General features: G+C 40.4%; 1 protein-coding gene across 2 annotated transcripts in view; it reads left to right on the top strand.

The window, feature by feature from the left end:
• The first annotated feature begins 9,737 nt into the window (after window positions 1-9,737).
• The window catches only part of CUNH18orf54 (chromosome unknown C18orf54 homolog), a 28,045-nt gene continuing 27,779 nt past the window's right edge, over window positions 9,738-10,003 (top strand). For both annotated transcript variants that reach the window (XM_051201014.1, XM_051201013.1), the window contains exon 1: window positions 9,738-9,906. The gene's annotated coding sequence lies outside the window, so the exon portion shown is untranslated. The remainder of the gene's footprint in view (window positions 9,907-10,003) is intronic.

Raw genomic sequence — 10,003 nt, 5'->3', positions numbered from 1 at the left:
AATTCTAAACTCATTTGAATCTCAATGCTGTTAATTCTAAGTATCTTATGTATTTTCTTCAGGGATATAAGAAAGGGTTAAATGTATTGATAGTGATCATCAACATAAATGTATTGGTACTGATCATCACCATAAAATGATATATTGATAGTCACCACTGACATAAATGTATTGTTAGTGATCATCAACATAACACATAGTATGGAAATAACTGATAGGAAAAGAACATGGCATGCTCTCTTGGTGATGGTAAATAAGCATTTATGTTGAAGCACTAAAGGTCCACCCTGGAAGATGCCTTCTCTGGATAATGTGCCTCAATTATTCCATAATACATGGGACAGATTTAGGGTTCAGAAGAAATAGTGACTAAGGTAATACAGGCAGCCTTTGAGGGGAAGTACTGGCTCCTAAAAGTTTTCATTTCACAATTACAATGTGGGTACCTCGGGAATAGTCACCTATGTAGGCCTTTGTATAATAATATTTATATTGGAATACATGGGGAGTAATTAAAATTTTATTTGGTGTAATGCCTGACAACATTACAGGAGTACAGTTGAGGGCAGAAAGGGACAGATGTGCCTTTCTTCTGATGCATAAAACCAAGTGTTCAAAACTAACCACTAAAGGTCCTTGAGGGGACAGTAAATTATTAACAAAAAGCACAAATGTTAATAAACTATATAGAGTGCCATTTTTTGAGACAGAGTTTCTCTGTGTAACTGACCCAACTGTCCTAGAAGTTGTTTTGTAGATCAGGTTGGCCTCAAACAGAGAACAACTAGCCTCCCGAGTGCTGGGATTAAAGGCATTTGCTACCACCACCCAGCTAGATTACTTTCATAATGTACTTATATTTAACTTTCTGTTTGGTAATTAATATAACTAAAGTCCATACAGTAGCTAAATAAATATACCATCTGTCTATGTGGCAGTCAGTGCCCTAGTATAGGATACCACAAAAAAACAAGGGTGACTTATTTTTGGGGTCATTCCTATTGAAGTTCCTGTTCACACCATTTCATAGTCTAATAAGACATACATGATGAAATTAAAAAATAAATTCCATATAGTGTCACCTACGAAGGTTCCAACAGCAGATAGTTAAACAGGACATTTGGCCTGGTTGCCAGGAAGGTCATTCTGAAGATGAGATAGTGAAGCCAAGAACTGATGTTGGCTTTGGAGAGCTATGGGGCAAAAGCGTGCCCAAAAAAGAAAAGAAAAAAGAACTGTGAAGGCTCTGTGGGCCCAGTGCAGGGTATCTGACAACAGACCACTTGAGGACATAATAGAGGGATAAAGAGGATGAAGTGACAGGAAAGGAGGGCCTGGGAGTGACTTGGAGGTCATGATAAAATGTTTGGATCTTATTTTAGGTCGAAAGAAATCCTCTCAAGGATTTCATGAAGGTGAGTGACAAAATCTTAATTATATTTTAAGCTCTGCTTAGGGCACTGGGTGAACGATGGGATGCAGCTGAACAGACCCCAGAAGCCATTCACATAATCCACTGGGCGATGGCAGCTGTAACAGGGTAGCCACAAGGACCTAAGAACAGCCCACTACTCATCTCTGTGCGTGGTTGGTTACACAGGGCTTCTACATGGCTCCAAACTTGATACCAAAGGCCCTTCTCTAGTCTGTTTAAACAATACATTCCTATTAAAAACAAGATTAGTGAGGCTTTGTGCTTGTGACTACAGAGGTAAGTGCTGTAGGGGGCCAGCATGCAGCAGCTGCACCGGCTAGAAATCAGGGGACCTGTCAGGCAGAACTCAGGGAAGTGACAGAGGGAAGGCATGTGGATCTGAATGGGAGATTACTAACGCTCATAATCCTCCTCTCCTACTATAGACCATGGCAGACAGTGATCTAACCCAGGCACCATGGGAATGCCAGCTGCAAGAGGAGACTAGATATTCACCAGCACATGTGAGTGGTTCAGCAACCCGGGGCTGAGAGAGACAGACAGAGAGAGAGAGAGAGAGAGAGAGAGAGAGAGAGAGAGAGAGAGAGAGAGAGAGAGAGAGAATTCATCAGATAAGTTGGTTGTTTGGTCAACTCTTAGCTAAACTAACCAAAAGAGTAATACAATCTATATTAATAAGTTTAATCAAAATATACACGTGAAGTAAAGGATAGCTCTTTAAATAAATGGTGCTGGACAAGCAGATTAGCCTGCAGACAAATGAAATTGGGTCTGTGTCTCTCACCTTGTACAAAAATCAATTCAAACTAGATAAAAAACCTTAATGTAAGAAACTGGTAAAGGAAAACACTTCAGGATGCAGGTATATGACTTGAAGCCTGATAGCATAGTAAATAGCTATAGGTAGCATTGACACACAGTTAAAAAGCTACTACTGCACAATGAAGAAAACCAACTAACAGGGAGAAAAGCAGCCTACAGTGAAAGAGAACCTTGGCCAGCTATACTGCACAATGTTAGTAGCTAGACTGTATTAAAAACTGCAACAATTAAAAAGCAAAACCCTCCCTGCCTATCAACACACTGGCCAACAAACTGGGCAGACATGTTTCATGAGAAGAAACACAAATATGCATGAAAAAGGTGAGTTGAGGAACTAAACAGTACTTTGGGCACCTGGCAGCCACCAGCTGCTCCTAACCCTCTGAGAATGAAGCTATTCTTCCACTGGTCCTTTCAGAATCTACAGCTCCACCCAGCCCTCCTTCCCTATGACAGTTATTCTAGTTAGTCTTAACCACGACAGCAGTTCAGTAGGCCTTGTAGCAGGACAACACTGCCACCTACTGTTAGAACCTTTTACTACCCCACACCCTCTTTCCCGTTTTGATTCCTTGCTCTTTTTTTTTTTTTTTTTTTTTTCCTTTTTCCTGTATGCATTCTTCTTACTTCTCCTGAAGTCCAGAGGCTGACCTGGATTATGATATATGGGTACCTGTTCCCCACATATGTACATCATTTTTCCTTTACTACAAGCACTCCCATTCCTATGTAAGGCCCTCTGCTCAACTTCCCACCTAACACCTACTGTCTATCATTACTATTGTGGTTGATGGCCTCTTTTTCTTTCCCTTTCCATTCATACCAGGACATTAGTAAATGCATCACTATCAGAGAATCTTGACTCCTCAAATTAATCAGTATTTATCAAGGGTTGTTTTGCTAGTGTACTGTCAGAGTGGGTTAACTACTGGAAAGAGATGTGGGTAATACTTAACCCACAGGACAGACTACAGATAGAGTCCTATACTGAAACACCAGTCTAACAGATAAAAACATCACCACAGCTGTACCACAGTCTAGTCTCCCATGAACAATGCACATAGACCATGAACAGAAGAAAGGCAGAAAGAATTAGAACAACAAAAATCTTAACCAATGTTCTAACTCAAGATAGGGTGATCCCAGTAAGAAAATGCAGTAAAATGAAGCCAAGACAACCTGACACCTCCACATATTAACAATTACACAGTAATGATTCCCAATTAACATCACCTAGATGAAATTTCAGATACAGAATTAAGAGAATGACTATACATATGGTAAAGCACCTCGGGACTCCCATATTTACCAAGAGAATAATGACAGCTGAAGTCAATTCATAATACAAAAATAGGACTTAATGAAGACATAGGAATTCTGAGAAAAACTCAAATCAAATGAGGATGGAAATAAAAAAAAACACAATAGGTAAATAAAAGTATAGTTGAAATCTTTGGCAATACAATGGATCATGTGGAAGGAAAAATAATCAGGGTTGGATCACTCAATCAAGATCAATGATAAAAGTTTAAAAAATGCATGAATGGATTATACAAGAAATTTGAGAGTTTATGAAAAGGTAAACCTATGAATTATAGCCATACAAGAAAGAGAATTTCATGCAAAAGGCATATAAAATAAAATTTTTAATAAACCATAGCAGAAAAATCTATTAGTAGGGAAATAGAAGCCCATCCAAATATAAGAGGCACATAGAACATCAAATAGAACCAAAAAAGCAACTCCCTAGATCATTATAGTTAAAACCTAAATTTACAGAACAAAGGAAGTATATCAAAATCCATGAAAAGAAGGGTAAAGTCACAGGTCATTCAAACAACTGATCTTCAATCCAAACCAAAAAGGGATGGGACTGGTGTCTTTAAAAATTTAAAAGGTCACAATTGCCAACCTAGTCTAAAATACTCAGCCAAACTATCTGGGTATATCATAATTGAAAGTGGAAGGAAAATGTTCATGACAAAAGCAGGCTAAAGGAAAGGTGGTGCCTACAGTAGCCTAGGTCTTCCCGATCAATTAGTGAAGACAATCCCCCACAGACATACCACAGACATATCTGATCTAGAAAATCCTTCTCTGAACTCTTTTCCTAAGTGAGTCTAGATTCTATCAAGCTGAGTGTTAAAATAAGTTTTACCTCCTTGGTATGCCTGGGCTTGAGTTTACCTACACCTCCCCCAACCCTCGGTTTACTTTTGAAAGTGCCACTATGAAGGTCACCTATTGCTTAGACAACAAAAAGAAAGAATTACTTTCTTGGTATTTATTAAAAAAATAAGAGAAATCCATGCCATCCTTGTCTATTAATAAAAAAATGACACTCAGGAGGGTAAAGCAGGAAAAGCTGAGTTAGTGAGACCTATCTCCAAAAACAACCAACCACCATCACCAACAAACTTACAAAAACTGCTGTACAAATACAGGTAAACTTTAGTAAAGGTGAAAAACAAACAAGAAACAACTACAGGAATCCCACTGACAGCCAAAGGAAAACGTACAGGATTTCAAAGAAGGGAGAATGAGGAATGATGATCAAAGGGGTCAAGACCAGGCTGTAGAAACCCACAGAGACAGCTGACTTGAACAAGGAGGAGCTAATGGACCCCCAGACTGATAGCTGGGAAACCAGCATAGGACCGACCCAGATACTCTGAATGTGGGTCTCAGTTAGAAGGCCTGGGCAGTCTAAGGGACCTCTGACAGTAGAACAAGGATGTATCCCTTGTGCATGAAAGGACATCTGGAGCACATTCCCTTAACCTAGAGACACGATGAAGGGTCTAGGCCCTACCCTAAATGACTTCACAGATTTTGATGACCTCTCCTGGAAGGCCTCTCCCTCCCTGGGAAGTGGGTGGGGAATGGGATGGGAGAGGGTATCAGGGTAAACATGGGAGGATGGGAGGGAGAGGGATTGATATGTAAAATAAGAAGAAAAAAAAAAAGGGGGGGGGTGTTTTCTAAAACCCTGGTCATGGTTTTCTCAATAACACAATGATCTGAGGGAAGAGAAGTGATACCAGGAGCTATAAATGAACCTCTAAAAAAAAAGTCAGCACATTCATCTTTAGTTTTTGAAACAGTGCAACACTCAAACACATGCTTTTAAAGCACTTTATAGGGAAGCAGTCTGCACTTAAGAGAAAGAGAAAAAAATTGATGGGAATTTTTTTTTAGTGGTTTGAGAGAAAAGTGAAGGATTCTAAACATCATAAAAATGCTATGCTGGCATGATATGTCAATGTGCTTTTGCAGAACTTTTCTATCCTAGTGAATTAGAGGGAATGTTTTGTGCGTGTATCGTCATTTTTCTGGTGTTAGGAGTGGATCTCAGGGCCCGTGGATTCAAGGGGAAGTGCTGTACATCATGCTGAAAGGATTTACTCTGTGACTGTATTCATGCCTGACAATTGTTGCATAATACATCGTTGCTCTATTTTATGAAAATCACATGACTTCATGCATCATTTCCCAGTGACTATTAAACACTTCATTCTAGTTAATGAAGTGGTGTTGACTTCCAAATTTATTAATGCCATTGAATTTAAAACAATGGCTGTAAATAGGAAAATGTACTCACAGATTTCCAAGGAATATTCTAGAGGTCTTGCTGGAAACAGTTACCTTTTTCTCAAAGGGGAATAAAATCCAGAAATAAATTAACTGTCAGATACACAAAACAAAACAAACTTAAAACAAAACAAAACTATGTTTTTCTGGCTTATAAAAAAAAAACCCATTATTTTAAAGTGTCTTTACAATAAACAATCATTAAAAATAAACTCTTGAAAAATACTTTTTTCTTACTGAGGATTTAACCACTTTCCAGTCAGATATATCTTGAGTGTACGCCAAAATTTCTTCAGCAGTTTGTTGGGCAATTTCCTTATAGCCCGTCTACCTGTGAAAATTTAAAAACAAATCGTTGGTAAAATGTAATCATGTAAATATGAAAATGCCATGAGCTGAAGCCACTCTTCGGCCCCAGTTTCTCAACTAGATGTGCTCTGTTATATTTTAATACTATTTTTATAACATCTGTCACTTAGCAGTGCACAATGATTACTTGAGCACTTGCATCCACAAAACTTTCTTCAAATGAGAAAATGTGCTATCACATAAAAAAGCCAGACTTTGGAATCAGGGACCTGGGTGAAATCAGATCTTTGTTCTGTGGGAAGTATGGTATGTAATAATTCTACCTTATTTTCTTCTTGATGTAAAATTAGCATGTATATAACATGCTGTTGTGTCCATGTGTAAAATAAAGTTCTAAATGTGTTTAATAAATGCCCAGAGCATGGCATGTTAGAGTTGTTCAATAAACCATTATTTCTACAAAGCTCTTTTTCCCTTATGATGTGTCACACTCGGCATGCCATGTGCTCATGGTATTAACATTGTTAAAGTGAGTGGCAGAGGCCATATATGATTTCCTTTTCAAGTATACACCCATCAGCCATCTTTCGGTTCGCTTAGCTGGACATTCCTCAAATATAACCAAGAACCTTCCTATCTCAAGGTGCTGGCATTTACTGTACTGTCCTTGGAAAATTCATAAGAGATTATGCTTCAATGAATCTTTCACCTAAATGTCAATTATTCAGACATGATATCTCCTTGCTGGAGAGTACTGCCAACAACTGTTTTCATTCTATCACATTCACAGACATTAGGTCACGAGGGCAGAAACTTTCATGGATAACATTAGTGCCTTTCTAAGTGACTTCAGATAGCTTATTTCCCCCATTGTTTGAGGACACAGCTATAAAGTAGCAGCCTGCATTCAAAAAGAGTGCCCTGACCAGAAACCAAATATTATGGCATTCTGGTCAGACTTATAGCCTTCACAACTGTGAGAAATCAACTTTTGCTATTTATAAGTCATCTAGTCTATGGTCATACACAGTAGTTTCCCAAAGGGACTAATAACAACAGTTAAGTATAGCAAAAACAATTTCGACATTGTGTCTGAGGTGAATGTGTTCAGGCAGCTTGGGTATCACTGACCATTCAGCCCACCAACCAGTTTTCAGTTAGGGAAGCTGGAGAGGTGTTACAAAGAACATGTGAACATACCTGGTTCAAAGCCCAACTTTGACACAAAAGCTGGTAAAATACCTTGGCTTTGAATTTCAACTTCCTGCATTTATAGAAAGGAGATAATAATATGCATGGGATCCATAAAGGCTAAGAGATTTATATGTAAACTTGCTTGAAGCAGTGAGGGGTTTTGTTCAAGGTGCTCAAATAAGGTTAGTTTCTTATAATGAATAGTTAGAATCATCACTAAAAAGGTCTTCAAATAACTGGCTCCTAAGCACATTAATACATCTTAACATAGAAATATCATGACATTTAGAAGACCTTTAGCTCTCACCTAAAACGCTTTGGGCCAGATCATAACTTTGTATTCTCTAGAAAGGCAGAACAACTAGGTGATATTTTTAATTTTAGAAAAGCCACTTTAGATTCCTGGTTTCTTTACCTTTCTTAACAAACCAAGTCCAGAATTTTAGTGCTCAATGAAACTATTCTCCAAATCGTGGTGGAGATCTCCATTATCTGTTAACCTGTAAGGGGATAAATCGGATGTACCATTATTTTTATGCACATCTTAGACCCACATATTTTATACATTCTTTTGTATCTTCATATTGTCCTTCATTAACATTTTATAGCTTGATTAAAAACACATTCCTAAAGTGGAAGTAAGAGGTCTTACTTCTCTATTATTGTGATAAACACCATGACCAAGGCCACTTATAAAAGAAAGCATTTCATTTGGAGTTTATGGTTTCAGAGGATTTGAGTGCACCATGACAGAGCAAAGGCATGGTGGCAAGAACAGCTGAGAGCTCCAAAGCTGGAGGCACACACACAGAGACATACATATTCTCTCTCTCTCTCTCTCTCTCTCTCTCTCTCTCTCTCTCTCTCTCTCTCTCTCACTGGAAAGGGCCCAGGCCTTTGGAAGCCTCAAAACCCACTGCTCCATCATGGCTATACCTCCTAACCCTTCCCAAATAGTTCTACCAACTGGAGACCAGGAGACCAAGTATTCAAACATCTGAGCCTATGGGGATATTTTTATTCAAACCATTACCAGGTGGCTGAAAAGTACTGTTTTATGTTTTTTTGTTTGTTTGTTTTGTTTTGTTTCCAGTGTGGGAATTGAACTTATCACCTTAAGCAAGTGTTTTACCACCTAGCCACACCCCAAAGCCAAGAAATATCTAAGCTATTGCTTATGAAGAACTGTTAAAAGATGGAATTTAGATTTTTAAAGAATCTAGTTTATTAAGGCCATTCATAAACATCATTTGGTTTGTTTTCAGTATGGGCTTGTCCTAACACAGGCTTTTATTTTTCAGTGACTTACCTAATATTGGTTTAGACATTTCACAATTAATGGCATTAATCATCGGCTGTAATTTTTTTTTTTTTTTTTTTGCATTTCACATTTCCACACTAGGTGTGTGTTTAATGAACCATTGAACTGCAATTCATTTGCTAAGAGAAACAGGAAGGTAAAATTTAGAAGGCCAGGGATGGTACAAAGGTGCAGGACACAGGTATAGTTCTATTACCTGATGATGTAACACTGGATGAACTAGAACATATTCAAATGGCAGTCAAGGATGTCTTCAGCCATAGGGTCAGTGGAAAACAAACATAGACCAATTTTGAGATAGCATCTTTTTTTGATAGAGCACTGGGTTGCAACTTGATTCTTCCCACCTCATATCCTGTCCCAGGCTGACAGAAGGTTTACACAAGTTAGTGAGTGATCTTTATGTTTGTATAATTTCCCTCTTTCTGTGCTGCCTGTGTTGGGTCACTGCCATTCTTTCCTGAGAATCAAGGTCCCCAAAGTGGTTGTTAAATCCCAGCACTGGTCCATACTACTGACTTCCTTCCCCAGTCCTGAATCTGCAGCAGTGTTTGAGATGGGTGGAGGCCCAGGAGGGTCAGAGCTCTGGGACAGAATGGGGATGGGTGGTGGCGGAGGAGGAAGGGCGCAGTGGGCAGTGCCCTTTGCTGACTCGGTACCTATCTTGAGAGAGGATGCTCTAAAGTTACCACGCAAAGCTCACGGGGAAGACTTAGGCAGCGAGGCTCTTGGAAAAGGGACCGCTACTGAGGGTGCCTGCAAGTCTCCTAGAGCACAGTTCCGCCCACAGCCCAGGGAGCCCGGCCTGCCAGGCGCGAGGAGTGGTCAAGAACAGTGGCCGGATGAGGATGGCGTGGACCCTGGATGGAGTCTAGAACCTCCCCATCCAACCCAGAGAGAGGTCAAGGGAGAAACCCCACCTCCACTGAGGGACTGCGATCTAACGCCCCTCAATGCCCTTTGACCTATGAACTCTGCGCCGGGCTCTCGAATCCCCCCCCCCCTCCATTGCTCTGAGCCTAGTGCAACGCATGCGCCCCGCGGGCTGGCGGCGCCATATTGGTTCGGTTTGAATGCGAGCGCGGGCGTCGAGCCGGCCTGTGACAGATGAGGGAATAGCGGTCTCGAGGAGGGCGGTGTCCGGTTCAGGGATGCTTTGTCGCCTCGGCCGGTTTGCGAAGGGCCTGGGCTTCCGAGCGAGGGCCTGGAAGTGTGCGCTTTAAAAAGTGTCCCGGTGAGCTGTCGCTCCCTTCCCCAGCGGGACGGAGCAGGGGGACCCGCCCAAGGGAGGGGGCGGTAGGGAAGGAGAGTGGGGCGTGCCGGGGTGCGGC

The sequence above is a fragment of the Phodopus roborovskii genome, unplaced genomic scaffold, assembly GCF_943737965.1.
Source record: "Phodopus roborovskii unplaced genomic scaffold, PHOROB, whole genome shotgun sequence".
NCBI lineage: Eukaryota > Metazoa > Chordata > Mammalia > Rodentia > Cricetidae > Phodopus > Phodopus roborovskii.
This window is presented reverse-complemented; position numbering and strand designations above follow the sequence as displayed.